The sequence below is a fragment of the Ranitomeya variabilis genome, chromosome 8 (genome assembly GCF_051348905.1).
Source record: "Ranitomeya variabilis isolate aRanVar5 chromosome 8, aRanVar5.hap1, whole genome shotgun sequence".
Classification (NCBI taxonomy): Eukaryota; Metazoa; Chordata; class Amphibia; order Anura; family Dendrobatidae; genus Ranitomeya; species Ranitomeya variabilis.
Window position 1 is genome coordinate 182,489,335 of NC_135239.1, and position 20,697 is coordinate 182,510,031.

The following is a 20,697-nucleotide window of genomic DNA, read 5'->3' on the forward strand; positions in this document are numbered from 1 at the left end:
TTGAGTACATGATTGTCATGACTGCTGACAGTATGGAAAAAGACCAAGAAATGGCACAAGTATCTAGAGCTATGTCTGATAAATCCATAGAAACTCCAATAAAAGACCACCTTTTGACAAGTCATCTTAGATACATTGTCCATAACAGATTTTTTCAGTTCCACCATGCAGTATAATATGCATGCTGGTGACTAGTGATGAGTCTTCATTTTGCTGGACACTTTTGAGAGCTGGAAAAGGGTTAAAATAAAAAAACACATTATACTCACCTGTCCTGTGCACTCGCCTAATTGCCTCTGCTGCCACTGCAGCTTCCTGCCATCCCCGATTCCTTGCATAAATTTTTGGTTCTACTGAGACCCATGTAGTCATGTGAGGGTAAGGAGATGGTTTAAGCAGTCAGGTAATGTCCTAGGACAGGTGAAAATAATGTGGTTTATTATATTTGAATGGCATAAGTTGAATGGAGCAGGTCAGATATAACCTTGGTAAGATGCGACATCATTTGAAGTGACATCAGAAATATACCAGAATGGTAACCCATGGTATATTCTCCTTCATGCTGTCATGCCCTGATCCTGCTTTCATCCACAGGTACATCTAAACTATCTCTTAATCCAGACTACCCACTGCACCCCAGAATCCCATGTGCTCCTCTTCCTCTGTTCTAACTGGTACATCTGAACTATCTCTTAATCCAGAATACTCACTGCACACCAGAATCCCATGTGCTCCTCTTCCTCTGTTCTAGCTGGTACGCTGCTGCTTTTTCACTGACTTTAATTCCATATATAATACTTCAAATTCACTGAAAGCGTATTGATATATCCAACCTACTCACACCTAGCCCTATCCTTCTATTTCATTCTGTCTTTCTTCAGCTTTGTTGCTAGTCAAATGTTCTATTAACTGAAATCTGTTAATTGCTCTCTGCTGTGAACTGTCCTCCTGCTCCTCCCTCCTCCCCTTTCTCTCTCACCTGGCTTCATTTCATGGACATTTGAATGGCATAAGTTGAATGGAGCAGGTCAGATGCGACATCATTTAAAGTGACATCTTTAAAGTATAACATCAGAAATATACCAGAAATAGTCCAGAAATTGGTCAGAAGGTAAGAAAAATCAGTCTTCTAATTTTACTTGCCTTTTTTTTCCCCTGCTTTTTAACCATGCTCACATTTCCCTCACCGTTTTTGCTCCACTAATCCTCACTCTCCTTTGCTATCCCCAAAACCCCTGCACCCTCGAACAAAATAATTATCTCCCCCTCTCTCTTACCCCCCTACCTTGCTTCATCTGCAGACCTGCTCCTTAACCTCAGACCTCTCCTACTAAAATATAATATAAGCCGATCACTCTCCTTCACCCACCTGCTTTCCCTTTCTATGCTTCTTCTTACTGCTGGTGATATATCCCCCAATCCTGCCCCCCCCCCCCGCCTCATACATTCCACTAATCCTCACCCCTATCCTTCTCATACTAAGTGAAACTACTGCAATCCCTCACACTTAAAATCTGTGCCACTGACCCCACCCCCTGCTTCCTCTCTCTGAGGCACTTTGGAATGCCCGCTCCGTCTGCAACAAGCTCCACGTGATCCACAATCTCTTTACTTCCCCAAACCTTTCCTTCCTGGCCCTCACTGAGACCTGGCTGATGCCCCCTGACACAGCCTCCCCTGCTGCACTGAGTTACGGTGGCCTCCAATTTACCAACACTCATCACTCTGGCAAGAGACATGGCAGAGGAGTGGGTTTCCGTCTTTCTAAAAACTGCTTCTTCAACTCGATTCAACCCCCACTCTCCCTTATCTGTTATGATCTGGTGGCCTAGGAGCAGCATGAGACGTACTCTGGAGAAGGTGGTACCTGTACTGACCGCGGACCCTGAACTTAACATCGCAACTAGAAGTAGCCGTGGGATGTTCCTGTCACTCCCTAGACACCTCGACACAGCCGGAGGACTAAATACCCCTAGAGAAAGAAACGGAAAAACTATCTTGCCTCAGAGAAAATCCCCAAAGGATAGACAGCCCCCCACAAATATTGACTGTGAGAGGAGAGGGAATTACCATACACAGACTGAAATCAGGATTTAGCAAAGGAGGCCATTTTAGCTAGATAGAAAGGGTAGGACAGAGTACTATGCGGTCAGTATTAAAACACTAGAAAATATCCACCCAGAAAATACAAAATCTCCACATCTAACTAAAGGTACGGAGGGTATATCTGCATCTCCAGAGATACCAGCTTGGATGAGCAAGTCCTTATACAGACCAAGCTGGACAAGACAAAACATAGAAATGCACTGAACTATAAGGCCCACAGCATGTGGACTGCAAAAACAAAGCCAGAACTTATCTTTGTTGAAATGAACAGCAAAGCAGGAGAGACCAGAAGAGATGTGAATCCTCCAGGAACAATGGACAACTGGCACTGACTAAAGGGTGCACCAAAACTAAATAGCCCAGTGGATTGCATTAAGTGGACACACCTGATGAAATGCTGTGATTGAAGACAGCAGCGCTACCACTTATAACCACCGGAGGGAGCCCAAGAGCAGAATTCACAACACTCATCCTCCCTTCTTTCGAGGTTCACTCTGTCCATATCTACTCTCCCTCTAATCTCCAAATTGTTGTCATATACCGACCACCGGGCTCAGCCCCTGCCTTCATTGACCAATTCTCCACATGGCTTCTTCACTTTCTCTCTGCTAACATCCCCACCATCATTATGGGTGACTTTAATATCACTACTGCCACCCACCAGCCAGCAGGCTCCAAACTCCTGGCCCTTACTTCATCCTTTGGATTTACACAGTGGTCCTCCACAGCCACCCACACAGACGGACATACACTAGACCTCATCTTCACCCACCTCTGTTCCATATCTAATCTCACAACCTCTCCCTTCCCCCTATCTGACCACCATCTACTCACCTTCTCATCCTTGTACTCCTCACCCGCCCCCCACGTCCAGCCACTACTACATTCTCGCAGAAACCTTGCACACCTAGACATTCACAGACTCTCAGACTCTCTTCTATCCCTGTCCTCCATATCTTCACTCCATGACCTGGACAGCGCCACCGCGTTCTATAACGCCACCCTCACATCAGCCATAGACTCTGTCACACCTCTTCGCATGGCGAAGTGCGACAAATCAATAGGCAACCCTGGCACAACAATCTCACCAAAAAATTTTGACAAGCATCCAGGGTTGCAGAGCGGCGTTGGAAGAAAACATGCCTGCCAGACAACTTCACTGCTTTCAAACAAGCTACACTTGCCTTCATATTAGCCCTCACCTCTCCTAAACAGACCTATTTCACAAACCTTGTATCTTCATTATCCCACAACCCAAAACAACGGTCCAGCACATTTAACTCTCTCCTCTGCCCACCACTGCCACCCCCAACTCCCCTCATCTCTTCCGAGGACTTTGTCACCTACTTAAAAAACAAGATCACCCAAACAAGGCAAACCTTTACTGTTCCACCACCCCAACCACTCCATATACCAGACCCGTGCCCTTCCTTAATAACCTCCCTCTCCAACATCACTGAAGGAGAGCTTAATCACCTCCTTTAAAAATCCAACCTCATCACCTGTGCACTTGACCCCATCGCTTCCCACCTACTCCCCAACCTCACTAACATGCTCATTCCAGCCCTAACCCATCTCTTCAACCTATCGCTATCTTCTGGTACCTTTCCCTCTGCCTTCAAACATGCCACAATCACACCCATCCTCAAAAAAACAAACCTTGACCCAACTGCTATGCCCAGCAATCGCCCCATATCACTGCTCCCGTTTGCTTCAAAACTCCTTGAGTAGCATGTCCATGCTCAACTTTCCTCCCACCTCTCATCTAACTCTCTCCATGACAAACTCCAATCTGGCTTCCGCTCCCACCACTCCACCGAAACTGCCCTGACCAAAATTACTAATGACTTACTCACAGCCAAAGCTAACAGACAGTTCTCCATCCTCCTCCTTCTTGACCTGTCCTCTGCCTTCGACACAGTCGAACACTGCCTACTGCTACAGATTCTTTCTTCCCTTGGCATCAAAGACCTTGCCCTGTCCTGGATTGTCTCATACCTTTCCGACTGCACATTTGGCATTTCCTGATCTCACACTACCTCACACTACCTCCTCATTCCATCCTCTCTCTCTGCTAGAGTCACTCAAGGCTCTGTCCTGGGGCTCCTACTTTTTTCCATCTATACCCTTGGCCTAGGAAAACTCATAGTGTCCCATGGCTTCCAGTACCACCTATATGCAGACGACACTCAGATCTACCTTTCTGGCCCAGATGACATCTCTCTGCTGTCCAGAATCCCAGAGTGTCTATCAGCCATATCCTCCTTCTTCACCTCTTGATTCCTAAAACTAAATGTAGACAAAACCGAACTCATCATCTTTCCTCCATCTTGCGTATCCCCCTACCCGATCTAACTATTAGGGTAAGCAACATCACGCTCTCTCCCGCACCTAAAATCTGCTGTCTCGGAATAACTCTTGACTCTGCCCTGTCCTTCAAACCGCACGTCCAAACTCTTGCCACCTCCTGTTGCCTCCAACTCTAAAATATTGCCATCCCTTCCTTAGCCCTCAATCTACTAAAACTCTTGTGCATGCCCTCATCATCTCCCACCTTGATTACTGCAACACCCTCCTCTATGGCATCCCTGCTAACTCTCTTGCACCACTCCAGTCTGTCCTCAACTCTGCTGCCCGGCTAATCCACCTCTCTCCTCGCTACTCCCCTGTTTCTCCCCTCTGCAAATCCCTCCACTGGCTTCCAATTCTCCAATGAATCCAGTTCAAACTATTAACACTGATCTACAAAGCCATCCACAACCTGTCCCCTCTCTATATCTCTGAACTATCCCCCAATACCTTACCTCACGTAATCTTTGATCCTCCCAAGACCTTCGACTCTCCTTCGCAATTATTCGTTCCTCATACAACCACCTCCAAGATTTCTCCTGAATATCCCCCATTCTCTGGAATTCCATGCCTCAACACGTTCGATTATCCACCACCCTCGGATCCTTCTGATGGAACCTGAAAACCCATCTCTTCAGGAAAGCCTACAGCCTGCAATAACCATTCTGCTGCCTCAACACCACACGAGCTGCCGCCTCTCCACCACCCGAGCTGCCGCCTCACCACGACCTGAGCTGTCTCCTCACCACCACCCAAGCTGCTGAACCCCCGGCCTTCTGTCTCTTCCCCATTATCCCGTAGAATGTTAGTCTGCAAGGACAGGGTCCTCTCACCTCTGTACCAGTCTGTCATTGTAAATTTATTCACTGTAAATTTTATCTATAACTCTGTATGTAATCCCCTTTCTCATGTACAGCACCATGGAATTTATGGTGCTATATAATTAAATAATAATAATAATAATAATATTTTATGCCCTTACATCCTCTCCGCTTATTAGGTTCACATTGCATTAATGTGTGCACGCTAACGGACAGCGTTGCACGGCGAAAATGTCGCAATTAACGCCGTGCAACGGGTCCGTTAGCGCACCCATTGACAGCAATGTAAATTTCGCCTGCAGCGCATCACTAGCGCGTGCCTTTTTCGGCTCGCGCTAGCGATGTGCCGTTCTTCTGTGGCGCGCCTCGGACGCTGCTTGCAGCGTACGCGGCGTGCCCGAGGTCCGTTCCCCGCTCTCGCAGATCGGGGATCTGCGAGAGCGGGGACGTTAATGCGACCCCTAACGCGGCCCCTAAATAAACATTGCGTTAGCGCAATCCGCTAGCGCTAGCACTAAACGGATTGCCCTAACGCAATGTGAACCTAGCCTTAGGCTTTATGGCCTGAAGAAATGTCAAAGGTAAAAGGGGCACTTCAAGCCAAAATAAAATTTGCTAAGTAATTTGATCGAATATTGCCAAAACTAATTTCTGAATATTTGCTCATTTCTATTGGCCATCATCTTTGAGAATACCAACCCATAGAAGACCAGTTTTCAAAGCAATTTAGGGTGGTTATCCCAAAGAAGTGTCTTTACATATTGCTTTGCACAGATACAATATAACAACAACTCCTATACATGTCATTATATTGCATCTGGGCAAAGAAACATGTACAGGTATCTCCTGAAAATTAAAAACGATTGACAGCTTTTTCTTGTATGGTTTTGTATGCAGGAAGAATTGTCAATTTGTCAAGGAGCACTGTCAGTGGAAGCATGGCAGGACTTAAAATGGCTTTCATGGACAGGTTTTGTGCAAGCTGCTCTGCCTCTATTTAAGGATCTGGATTTACTCAGGGGCCGCTTGGGTTGAGTCCATGGAGTGGCTGCTGATCTTTAAAGAGGGCTACCAGATGATGGTCAGAAAGCTAGATCAGTAAAAAAGAGGTCAGGATCAGGAACAAAATCTTCAAAGAGTAGAATAGTCAAACACAAGCTAAGGTCAGAATCAGTACTCAAGCTAGCTAAGCAGAAACAAAGGAAAAGGAGTGAACCAGGGTAAGTTTAACTTATAACTGGAAACTGGGTAACACCCCTACCACCCATGCTCATAGAAGGGAGCTAATTAAAAAAGCATGTAAGGAATTATTCCCCAAGCTTACTGGCTGTATGGCACAACACGTTTCATAAAATTAAAAAGAACTTCTGTATTCTCACCCCTCATTACTCACCACAAAGGTGTGGCATGCCGACAGAAGCAGAGGGAGCAAATACAAGCATGGATGTTACACAATCACACTGTGAAGTAGGGAAAGCACGATTTACAGATGATTTTAAGTCTTTGCTGCATTTTAATGTAGATTTTCATGGAAATACTTAATCTCTTTAGAGAAAACTCTATATCTCTTGAACTAGTTATTTACAGTCCTCAGGTAGGGCAGCATAGCAACCACTTTAAATCCCTTGCGCTCTGCTGACCCTGTCCCAGTCTACACAAAAAAGCTGAATAGTTGAGATACAGGGTACTGAAAGTATAATTTCAGGGGTGTAATGATCATGGTAGCAGAAGTCGCATCCGGGCTGGTGTAGGAGGGGGGCCTGGTGATGCCAGTGGAGTGCCCCCACCGCCGCAGGGCCAAGGAGTACTCGGTACCGGGCCTCTGAGTCTCTGTTCTGGGGTTGTAGAAACAGGAGGGACGCACTCTCTATATAAGTAGAAGGTGCTCAGAGAGACAAATATTCAATATTTATATGAAAAACCTCTGGCACTCAAAAAACTGTTCTGGGGTTGTCACAGTGGCTAGACCCAGTCCGTGACCCTGCTGAGGGGCGCCCAATAAAAGATGTGGGTGGTGGTGATGTTGTGGTGCGGTGCTGGTGAGGTTGTGGTGCGGTGCTGGTCGCAGTAAATAACAAGGACACCAGGTTGCAGTCTCTTTACCTCTTTACTGATGGCTTCAGGATCCTCAGTCCGGAATACGGTTCACCGGGCTGCGCAAGTCCGGCTGGTCCGATGGCACCTCCAGAGTTCCCTTTGCAGGTGGAAATCTGTGCCTACCTTCTAGCGCTTGTGTGTTGTGGTCCTCCCCTGCTGTGCTTACGGGATAGTCCCCACAACTGTTGTGTCTGTTTCTTAAGTTCCCTCACAACTCGATTATGATGTTCTTCTTCGTCCCCCAGATGCTATGGCTAGGACGCACCCGTATGACGGGTAGGCTCGGAGCTCTTCCTGGACCCTAGTGTCGCCCTTCTCCTGTTGTTGCCCCCTATGTCTTCTTAGGTGAATTGGGTGAGACAGCCCGCCTATAACTGACTGTCCTGTAGGTTTGAAGTTAGGCCTGGAGCTCTATACTTCCTCGGCGTTCCGGCCACCGGCTGCGCGCCTCAGTAGGATGTTGCCTCGTCTTACAGCACGACTCCTACTGGTGTTTCTCCTTGTTGCATTGATCTCGTTTCTCACTCAGCACAATAAACCTCGCTTCTTGTCCTTTCTTAGGGCACCGCCGCTATCTCATGCAGGCGCGGTCCCGTAACGTTCTCTCTGTTCACTAGGCCTCTGTCAGGATCCCACCCCTGACAGGGACCCCTCTGAATCTTCCCCTGCAACACCCTCTGCCACAAGATGTTGCCTGGTTCCAACCCAGTCAGCTTTCTGTCTAACTTCCTATCCAACCCCCAGTTTTACCAGACTGTGAGGAGTGGCCTAATACATAGCACCCTTAGCTCCCCCTGGAGGCCAGACTGTGAAGTGTATTGGTGTCTGTGATACCTGGTCAGGTGAACTCCTTCAGTGCCATCAGACGTACCATAGCCCCCCTTAGCGGCGGAGCATCAGTACTGCAATGACCAGGACTCTGGGGCGCTGCACTAGCATATACTTCAGCTGGATGTGCAGCTGAGAAAGCACATTCAGCTGAAGTGCTTTGCTGCGCCGAGACCCGACAGTCCTTGCATTGTAATACACACTGCAATCGAATCAGAGACTGACAGCTGACATTGAGAAGCCAGTCACAGGCTGTACATGGCAGTGACCTCATGCGCTCCCCGTTGCTTGCATGCAGAAGTCAGCTGTTGGCTTCAGGAGAGGATGCCATGGCGAGCAGAGGAAAGATGAGTAGTATTTTTTTTTATGTGTTAGAAGAATAGCGGCAGAACAGGGGACATATATACCAGGAGGGGGAACACAAATACCAGGATGGAGGACTTATGGGGGCATATATACCAGGATATATGTATATTTATACCAGGATGGGCCCAGATGGGCACATATATACCAGGATGGGCCCAGATGGGGCACATAAATGTCAAGATGGGCCCAGATGGGGGACATATATATCAGGATAGGGTCAAATGAGGGACATATATACCAGGATGGGCCCTGGATGGGAGACATATACCAGGATGGGGTACATACAGTACATACCATGATAAGACCAGGATGGTGGACATATAGACCAGGAAGTGGCCTAGGATAAGCAACAGATATATAAGAATGGGGGACATCTATACCAGGATGGAGCTCAGGATGAGGGACATATATTTCTGGAAGGTGCCCAGGAAGGGGGACATTAGTATAGGATGGGGGACATTACTACATAATGAGGGGGCAATAAATATGTCCTTATAGGATTTGGGTCCAAGGGGTAATGTTTTTCCTTGTGGAGAGTGATATGCCAAGCCAGCATGTCAGAGTGAGGTGACTTATATACGTCATGCATGCTCCTCTAAATATGCAAATTGCCTCTTCAGAGAGGAAGATGGCTAGAACTCTATTGTCACCTATTGGAAGTAGTATTGTTAAAACTCAATATCAATCCTTTAGCAAGCCTTGCCAAATGACTTAAGATAAAAGCCAAACTAGAATCTAAATTTGCAGACAAGGTATTTTGGAGTACTGCACCTCATAAGTGCAAAATGTGAGATCTGGTTTAGCTAGGTGAGAGGCTTCTGACTGGGTCCAAGGGGTAACGTTTGTCCTTGTGGAGAGTGAAATGCCAAGCCTGGAATGTTACATAGTTACATAGGTTGAAAAAAGACCTAGGTCCATAAAGTATAACCTTCCTCCTCCAATTGTACATTTTGTCACTAATTTAACTATAATGTACAATGTTATGTGTATTGAAGAAATCATCCAGCCCTTTTTTTAAAACTGTTATATTGTCGGCCATTACTCCCTCTTGTGGTCAACATTCCACTGTCTGACTGCTCTAATTGTAAAAAACCCTTTCCTATATAGCTGCCGAAATGGCAGCACCCGTAATGAGTGCCCCTTGGTCCTTAATGTGGTCTTTGGAAGGAATAAATCATGTGTCAGTCCTTTGTACCAGCCACACATATTTTTATACAATTAAATGAGGTCTCTTCTGAGGTGTCTTCTAAGCTAAACAAGCCCAACTTTACCAACCTGTCATCATATGAGAGGCCTCCATCCCATGTAATAATCTAGTTGCCCATCTATGAACTGATTCTAACTTCTGAATATCCTTTTTAAAATGTGGAGGCCAAAACTGGATCCCATATTCTAGATGAGGCCCCACCAGTGATTTATAGAGGGGTAATAATACGATGGGATAGCGGGATTTTCTCTCTACATGCATCCTAAAATCTTCTTTGCTTTTGCGGCTGCTGCCTGACATTGAGTACTACTGCTCAGCTTACTTGTAACTAGAATACCCAAGTCCTTCTCTTGTTCTGTAGTCCAGAGTATGGTCCCATTTAATGTATATGTAACAATAGGATTATTCTGTCCTAGGTGCATTACTCTACATTTATCTACATTAAACCTCATTTGCCAAGTGTTTGCCCATTTGGTCATCTTAAACAGATCGTTTTGCAATATTTTCATGTCAAGGTCATATTTTAATATCTTACATAGTTTGGTGTCGTCAGCAAAGACTGACACTTTACTCTCAATCACATCCACCAGGTCATTAATAAAGAGGTTAAAAAGAATTGGTCCAGGCACAGATCCCTGCGGTCCCCACAGCTCCCTGTACAGATCTCTGCGGTCCCCACAGCTCCCTGTACAGATTCCCTGCAGTCCCCACTGCTGACTATATCCCATTTGAAGAACGTACCCCTTATGACAACTCTTTATTTCCTGTCATTTAGCCACTTTCTTACTCATCTGCATATAGTCTCCCTCAGTCCTTGCTTCAGTATAAGGCTGCTATGTGGTACAGCATCATATGCAAAGTCCAAAAAAATCACTTCAGCCGCATTATTAACATCGAGATTTGTACTTACCTCCTCATAAAAATCTAACATATTAGTTAGACACCACTTACTTACTTAATTTTCATTAATCCATGCTGGTTGTCAGTTATTATATTATTATCTGCAACAGGTCATCTGTTATAATGTGTTTAACTATGCACTTATCTGCAGCCCCAGACTTAAAAAGTCAGAGTGAGTAGACTTATACAGCTCTGGCAAAAATGAAGAGACCACTGCAAATTAAATAAATATAAAATGATGATATAAAGGTGGAATATTTTCTCAATATTTCTAGGGAGTTATTAGTTTTCATCGAAGAGATCCAGCTGATGCATGAAAACTCACTTAAAGGGTGTCAGCCCAAACTAAAAGAGCATAGCCCCAACATAAATGGATCTTTAGTGCTCTAATCACTGACTTTATTCTTCGGAAACTGAAGTTTAATCAAATATGCTAATAAGAGTACTTTGCGCACCCTCGATGTGGCCAAGAAGCTCAGTTCTCCGTTCTGTCCTCTGGTATGGCATGACCTCACCTCCCTCACTGATGGTTGACAGTGCTGTCTTGCCTAGGGTCGGTGAGTCAGTGAAACAACTCTATCCAAATGTACAGCTCTGGCTAAAATTAGGAGACCACTGAAAAAATGTTCAGTTTTTCTGATTCTTTTCTTTATAGGTGTATTTTTGAGTAAAATGTAAATTGTTCTTTTATTCTATAAACTTCTGACAACATATCTCCGAATTTCCAAGCAATACATTTTGGGTTTTTTTTCTGAAAAGGAGAAATTGTCAAAATTTAAAAAAAACCAGTGCTTTCAGACCTCAAATAATGCAAAGAAAACATTTTCATAATCATTTAGAAACAACAATACTAATGTTTTAACTCAGGAAGAGTTCAGAAATCAATATTTTGTGGCATAACCATGATTTTTAATCACAGCTTTTATGAGTCTTGGCATGCTTTCCACCAGTCTTTCACACTGCTTCTGGAGCAAAAATGTCAGCAGTTCTTCTTTGTTTAATGCCTTGTGACTATCCATCATCCTCTTGATTACATTCCAGAGGCTTTCAATGGGGTTCAGGCAGCTTCGGACTGGAGCACCTTGGGTCCACCAAAGAAAATCATTCTTGTGGCCCACTATGTAGCTACATAGAAATAAATACAAGACCACCAATAGTGTGGTAAAATGCGCTAATATCAGGGTATAATATAAGGTAGTACATGTCTTAATTATGTAGCAGGGGCTGGGGTATACAATGTAGCCTCCCTCATAGAATTTAATGCAGTCCCCTCATAGAATATAATGCAGCCCCCCTCATAGGGTATAATGCAGCACCCCACTAAATATAATGCAACCCCCTCATAAGGTATAATGCAGCCCCCCATAGAATATAATGTAGCACCCTCATAGTTTAATGCAGCCTCTCCACAGAATATAATGTAGCCCCCTCAGAGTATAATGCAACATCCTCATATGGCAGCCCCCACATACAATATACTGTAGCCCTCTCATATGGCATAATGCATCCCCCTCATATAGTATGATGTAGCCCCCTGAGAGAATAATGCAACCCCCAGACAGAATATAATGCAGCCCCCACACAGAACATAATGTAGCCCCTCATAAAGGATAACACAGCTCCCCTCATAGGGTATAATGCAGCCCCTTTCCACCTACATCATTATTCTCCCCCTCCATCCCCATCATTGTACTCATCACCACCTCCATCATTGCCTTCTCACCCACCACCCCTATCATTGCCCTTTCCAGCACCTCCATCATTGCCTCCTCCCCCAAAACCACTGTCCTTTCCATCACTTCCATCATTATCCTTTCCACCACAACCATCATTGCTTTCTCCCTCACCACCCCATCATTGCCCATTCCAACACCTCCATTATTGACTCCCCCCACCACCACCATCATTGTCCTTTCCACCACAACCATCATTGCCTTCTCCCCCACCACCTCCATCATTGCCTTCTCTGCCACCACCCTCATCAACCTTTCCACCACCATCAACATTGCCTTCTCCCCCACCACCCCATCACTGCTCTCTCTATCACCCACATCATCCAATACACACACCGCACCATTCTCTCTCTCACACACACACACACACACACACACACACAAAGCACCGCACCACATATATACACATGCAGGCAGGCAGACAGACACACAAACAGCACCACTCACCTCTCCGCACATTCCACGCAGCACAACTCAGGCAGCTTTCTCTCTGAAACAGCTACATTAAATGATGATGTCATCCAGCTGTGCTGTGTCAGACAGGAAGTGCCAGGCAGGAAGCAGGACGGCATCGGATCCCTGCAGCTCTGCTCCGCTGCCAAGGGGCAGGGATCACTTCTTGCCCAACAATTGCCTTCAGGGTTAGCTGCCCTGCAGGGGCCCACCTCCGGGGCCCCAATGCAGCCGCACTGGCTTTACATGCGGCAGTGTTAGCCTCAGTCTGTAGCTAACACTGCCCGCTATTAAAGTGAAATGGTATTCACTCCTCTCCATGCCCATGGGGGCATGGGGAAGCAAGAATATTCATTGCAATTTAGAAGCAGGGACAGGCTCCTGTCTCCAGCTGCTGCTCCGCTGGCATCGGGAGGGCCTCCCTGACTCAGGGGCCCCATAGCAGTTGTTTGTGCTGTTATTAGCAACATGCCACTGTCTGGTGGCCCCTGGACCAGTGGGGACCCTAGGCAGCTGCTGGCCAGTATGCCAGCAGGTGTCAGTGCGTGGGCCCACCGGAGCATCCTCCAGTTCTCCAGTGGGCCAGTCCGACCCTGGGTTCAGGTCTGGAGATTGGGCTGCCCACGACAGGGTTTTGATGTGATGATCTCTTAATTTTTGCCAGAGCTGTATATGCCATGACACATGACTTAGGATAAAAGTCAAATCAGAATCTCAATTTGCAAACACAGTATTTCAGGGTGCTGCCCCTCATCAGTGCAAAGTGTGCACTGGTTTGTCTTTTATCCTAAGTTATATGGCAAGGCTCTTTAAAGGGTAGATATTGACTGTTAGGATTGCTACTTCCAATAGGTGGCACTAGAGTTTTAGCCCTCTTCCTCTCTGAAGAGGCAATTTTACTGCTTATAGGATTTAAAACGCTACAATACATCTGATTAACATACAGGAAAAGGGGAGGGGCAGGTACAATTTTTGCACTGGAGCCCATTGGACTCCAGTTATGTCACTGTGTAAGTTTATTATATTTCTTGCTGTGATCAGTATGAAAAATTAACTCTTGTTTAATGCTAATAACAAGCTTAAAAACAACAACAAAAGATGTAAAAAAAGACTATAATATAAATTTGATACAAATAACGTCACTGCCTGATGAAGCATTCGTTATAATAATACAGTTAATGTAATTATAAGTACTGTAAATTACATCTTATTTAATTTTTATTAACTATTGATTTTTAATTGTAACATAAAAACATAGACATCAAATTAATAATATTTATAAATTAGGTGAAGAATCTTTAGATCATTTTCCAAATCTCAGTTCCATTTATCATCAACTCCACTAATATGGCATCTATAATTTGGCTGCTTTATTTTCTCTTTAAATGTCAAGTTTGTAAGGTAATACCGCTTAAAAAAAGAATATAAATAGATTTTTGGAGATTAAAATATTAGGACAGTTCCCTTTTTAACTCCTCTTTATACTTCATTTTATTTACTATTAGTTATACTTGTTTTGCATATTTTGTTGATATATTTTTAATTAGTGAAAAATCTACAAATCTATAAAATTAAAATGCAGAAAAAAAATACTACCGTATTTCATAACTGTAACAGAGCTAATAAAAGTGAATTTTACATATCTGAAAACATCCTATGAAAGTAAAGTGAGCCTTTGATGCTGGCACTTTTGCATTAAATTTACCCTTATATGACGATTTTATATGAATTCATTATGATGTGTCAGTGCCATTTTATAAAAGCTTGAGTTACCAGGTGATGGTCAGATCACAAGACAGGATTTATGGTCTGTTGACTCGAATGAGCTGTAAAGCATAATCCACTACCCAGCTGTATAATACGGCATAAAATTATATTACCCTAAATCCCCTTGAGAATAACAAAATTTTATTATATTATATTTCCAAGGATTCTAAAAGGAACCTTTCATGATAATTTTGCAATTATGTTTTCAAACAATTTGCCTACAAAATATAAAGTGCTACGTTGCACTCCCCGTGATTCCTCATAATGCCCTTGGTGTTATGTGGATTTATTTAATCAGTAATCAGATAATGTGACTGATTAGCAAACATCTCAGAGTCCACAGTTTCCTAAAAAAAAAAAAAGTTTCTTAAATGGAAGGAAATGAATTTCCGCCATAAAATTACAGGCTCAGAAAAGTGCGTTTTACTCCACCTGTTTTGCCAATTTTATCACATAAGGGTCTATTCACGGTGATTTGCAGGACGGCGTGGTCGTATTTAAATATTTATAGAGCTAATGCTCACAAATCACGAACATATACTTTACAGATGTCTCCCAAAATTTCAGTTAATAGTTAATAAGGTTCTCTTAATTATGATTCTGCAGTGATTTGCGCTTCTATTATTATTGGTACACACAAGTAAAATACATGATTTAAAGCGGTTGTCCAGTAGATAAAATATATTTTTAAAAAAGCTCAGACTGGAAGAAAAATAATCATGAAAAACTGATACCCCGTTCGAAATCTCACAGCTCCCATTATGATACTTAATTGGTTTCCCTAATGTCTACTTCCTTTTCCCACTTGACACCCAGGAAGCAGCAGTAAATACATGTTTAGCCTATCACTTCCTGAGGCGGGACTCTGTAATACCTAGTGATTGGATGAGGGGCATTTCCTACCATTTATAGTCTGTTAAGAGGGACCAGGAAGTAGAAAACACTGGAGACCAGGTTGGCATTGAAACTGAAGCTATAGGCGATCAATAAGGCAGAGTAATGAACATAATAACAATAATAATAATTTTAAATAGCACTAATATATTTTGCCGCACTTTTATTTTTTTTTATACCAGCCATAGACCTTTTAAAAATATTTACCGTATATACTCGAGTATAAGCCGACCCGAGTATAAGCCAACCCCCCTAATTTTGCCACAAAAAACTGGGAAAACTTATTGACTCGAGTATAAGCCTAGGGTGGAAAATGCAGCAGCTACCGGTGAATTTCAAAATTAAAAATAGATGCTCCATATTGTTCATTATGGCCCCATAGATGCTCCACATAAAGCTGTGCCACATATAATGCTCTGCACCGTTCAGTATAGCCCCATAGATGCTCCACATAAAGTTGCCCCATATATAATGCTCTGCACAGTTCATTATGGCCCCATAGATGCTCCATAGAAAGCTGTGCCATATACAATGCTCTGCACCTTTGATTATGGCCCCATAGATGCTCCATAGAAAGCTGTGCCATATACAATGCTCTGCACCTTTGATTATGGCCCCATAGATGCTCCATAGAAAGCTGTGCCATATATAATGCTCTGCACCTTTGATTATGGCCCCATAGATAGCTGTGCCATATATAATGCTCTGCACCTTTGATTATGGCCCCATAGATAGCTGTGCCATATACAATGCTCTGCACCTTTGATTATGGCCCCATAGATAGCTGTGCCATATATAATGCCCTGCACCTTTGATTATGGCCCCATAGATAGCTGTGCCATATATAATGCCCTGCACCTTTGATTATGTCCCCATAGAAAGCTGTGCCATATATAATGCCCTGCACCTTTGATTATGGCCCCATAGATAGCTGTGCCATATATAATGCTCTGCACCTTTGATTATGGGCCCATAGATGCTCCACATAAAGCTGTGCCATATATATAATGCTCTGCACCGTTGCCCCATAGATGCTCCACATAAATCTGTGCAATATATAATGCTGCTGCTGCAATAAAAAAAAAAACACATACTCACCTCTCTTGCTTGCAGCTCCTCAGCGTCCCGTCTCGGCGTCTCTCCGCACTGACTGATCAGGCAGAGGGCGGCGCGCACACTATATGCATCATCGCGCCCTCTGACCTGAACAGTCAGAACAAGAGGACACGAAGACAGAGCGGCGCTCGGCGTGTGGAACGCGGACAGGTAACTATGACATACTCACCTGCTCCCGGCGTCCCTGGCTCCTTCTCCCAGACAGCTGGTCTCCGGGTGCCGCAGCCTCTTCCTCTGTCAGCGGTCACCGTTACCGCTGATTAGAGGAATGAATTTGCAGCTCCACCCCTATGGGAGTGGAGTCCATATTCATGACAGGTATGTTCATCCAGCTCTCCTACATGAAGCGCACATAATACATCACCCAGCTTTGCGCATAGACTTTCCCCTGCTCCTAGCATTGTGATGGTATGTTCATCCAGCTCTCCTACATGAAGCGCACATAATACATCACCCAGCTTTGCGCATAGACTTTCCCCTGCTCCTAGCATTGTGATGGTATGCCTTTCAGCTAACCCCCAACTTACTGTGTGATATTTATGACCTTGTTTACTTAGTCTTGATTGTATGCATCTGGTCGACCCTTAATTCTCTGACCAAGATGAGCAGAGACCACTCCTCTCTGCTCCACACCTGACCGCACTTAGTTTTCCATATATTGCATAGCACAAGTCTGCTAGACTTCAGTCTGCAGTGTGATTTCTAGAAGTGTGTTCTAAAAGTGTGGATTACATTAGAATTAAAACCTGAATTGAACCTGAAGGGAACTGAAGGTAACTGGCCTGTCACTGCAAACAATGTTTCTGTTTGTTGTCACTTTTACCCCTATAATCTTTCACTTTCTGCAACCTCCCCCAATCCCCACACCAAGAAAGGAACTGTTCATCTCCTCTTCAATCCTCCCCATCCATCTCACCTCCTCCTCAGAACTGTTCCTTAACATACAATCCTCTGTCTCCAAACACAGGCAGCCCCCTCATGCCCTCTCCTGCTCCCACCTGCTAACACTATCCCTGCTCCTTCTCACTGCTGGTGATATCTCTCCAAATCCTGGTCCTCCTCACCACATTCCCACAGTCATTTCTACCTCCCATCCACGCTCCATCACAAACTTCCGTAACCTCTCTAACCTTATACCCATTCGCCCAGCCCCCGCTTCCCCAGTCCCACTAACAGGAGCTCTGTGGAACGCTCGCTCTGTCTGTAACAAGCTTTCCTACATCCATGATCTTTTTGTTACTACCAAACTTTCCTTCCTCGCCATCACCGAAACCTGGCTCACCCCTTCTGACACGGCCTCCCCTGCTGCACTCTCTTACGGTGGCTTCCACCTTTCTCACACACCCCGCCCCAGCAGCAAGCATGGTGGAGGAGTTGGTTTTCTCCTGTCAGATAACTGCTCCTTCACCCCAATCCCACTGCCACCCTCTGTTACCCTCCCTTCCTTTGAGGTGCACTCTGTGCGCATCTACTCCCCCTCCAACCTCCAACTGGCTGTCATTTACCGCCCCCCAGGGCCAGCCACCACCTTCTTTGACCACTTCACCACCTGGCTACTTCATTTCCTTTCTGCAGACATCCCCACTATCATCATGGGCGATTTTAACATCTCCATTGACACTTCCCTCTCAGCTGCCACTAAACTTCTATCTCTCTCTTCCTCCTTCGGCCTCACTCAATGGTCTTCTGCAGCCACTCACAAAGATGGTCACACACTGGACCTAATCTTCACCCGCCTCTGCTCCCTATCTAACCTCTCTAACTCACCTCTTCCTCTCTCTGACCACAACCTTCTCACATTCTCATCTCTCTCCACTCCATGTCTAGAGTCCCCACCCCACAAACTTTCACACCCTCGCAGAAATCTTAAACATCTTGACCTACATTCATTCTCTGAATCCCTCCTCCCTCTCACAGACATAATTTCCATACACAATGCGGATGACGCTGCCGCTCTATATAACACCACAATAGCTGTAGCTTTGGAATCTGCTGCCCCACTTACACATACCAAAGCTCGCAAAATCAACAGACAGCCCTGGCACACCAGCCTGACCAAAGAACTGAGGCGAGCTTCCAGGGCTGCTGAGCGCAGATGGAAAAGATCCCACTCCAACGACCACTTAATCGCATTCAAACAGTCCCTCACTACTTTCAAGACCGCACTCGCCACAGCTAAACAAACCTACTTCTCATCTCTCATATCCTCCCTGTCTCACAACCCTAAACAGTTATTCAACACCTTCAATTCTCTCCTCCGTCCCCCAGCACCTCCTCCCTCCTCACTTATCTCTGCTGAAGACTTTGCCTCATTCTTCAAGCAGAAGATTGATAACATCAGAGACAGTTTTGGTCAACAAGCCCCAGAGCCCTTCCTCCCAACTTCCCTACCCTCCACCTCCAAAACCAACTACTCCACCATTACAGAAGATCAACTCGCCACTCTACTCTCAAGATCGCATCTCACCACCTGTGCACTTGACCCGCTCCCAACCCACCTCATCCCAAACCTCACCACAATCTTCATCCCAACCCTAACCCATCTCTTCAACCTATCACTAACAAATGGTGTTTTCCCCTCAAGCTTTAAACATGCCTCCATCACACCTATCCTCAAAAAGCCCTCTCTTGACCCATCCTCTGTATCTAGCTATCGCCCTATATCACTTCTCCCCTATGCCTCAAAACTACTGGAACAACACGTCTACCTTGAACTGTCCTCCCATCTCTCTTCTTGCTCCCTCTTTGACCGCTTACAATCTGGCTTCCGGCCACACCATTCCACTGAAACTGCCCTAACTAAGGTCACCACTGACCTTTTAACCGCCAAGAGCAAGCGACACTACTCTGTTCTCCTCCTCCTCGACCTGTCGGCTGCCTTTGACACAGTGGACCATTCCCTATTATTACAGACCCTCTCATCCCTTGGCATCACAGACTTGGCCCTATCCTGGATCTCATCATACCTAACAGACCGGACATTCAGCGTCTCCCACTCACACACCACCTCCTCACCTCGCCCCCTATCTGTCGGAGTCCCACAAGGTTCAGTCCTTGGGCCCCTGCTCTTCTCCATTTACACCTTTGGCCTGGGACAGCTCATAGAATCTCATGGCTTTCAGTATCACCTCTATGCTGATGACACACAGATCTACATCTCTGGACCAGATATCACCTCCCTACTAACCAGAATCCCTCAATGTCTGTCCACTATTTCATCCTTCTTCTCCGCTAAATTTCTGAAACTTAACATGGACAAAACAGAATTCATCATCTTTCCCCCATCTCACGTGACCCCCCCAACGAACCTATCCATTACAGTAAATGGCTGCCCACTCTCCCCAGTCCCACAAGCTCGCTGCCTCGGGGTTATCCTTGACGCTGATCTCTCCTTCAAACCACATATCCAAGCCCTTTCCACTTCCTGCCGACTTCAACTCAAAAATATTGCACGAATCCGTTCATTCCTCAACCAAGAATCTGCAAAAACCCTAGTCCATGCCCTCATCATCTCTCGTCTTGACTACTGCAACCTCCTGCTCTGTGGCCTCCCCTCAAACACTCTCGCACCCCTCCAATCTATTCTAAACTCTGCTGCCCGACTAATCCACCTGTCCCCCCGCTATTCTCCGGCCTCTCCCCTCTGTCAATCCCTTCACTGGCTCCCCATTGCCCAGAGACTCCAGTACAAAACCCTAACCATGACGTACAAAGCCATCCACAACCTGTCTCCTCCTTACATCTGTGACCTCATCTCCCGGTACTTTCCTACACGCAACCTCCGATCCTCACAAGATCTCCTTCTCTACTCCCCTCTTATCTCCTCTTCCCACAATCGTATACAAGATTTCTCTCGCGTACCACCCCTACTCTGGAACCCTCTACCACAACACATCAGACTCTCGCCCACCATCGAAACCTTCAAAAAGAATCTGAAGACCCACCTCTTCCGACAAGCCTACAACCTGCAGTAACCACCGATCAACCAACCGCTGCACGATCAGCTCTATCCTCACCTACTGTATTCTCACCCATCCCTTGTAGATTGTGAGCCCTCGCG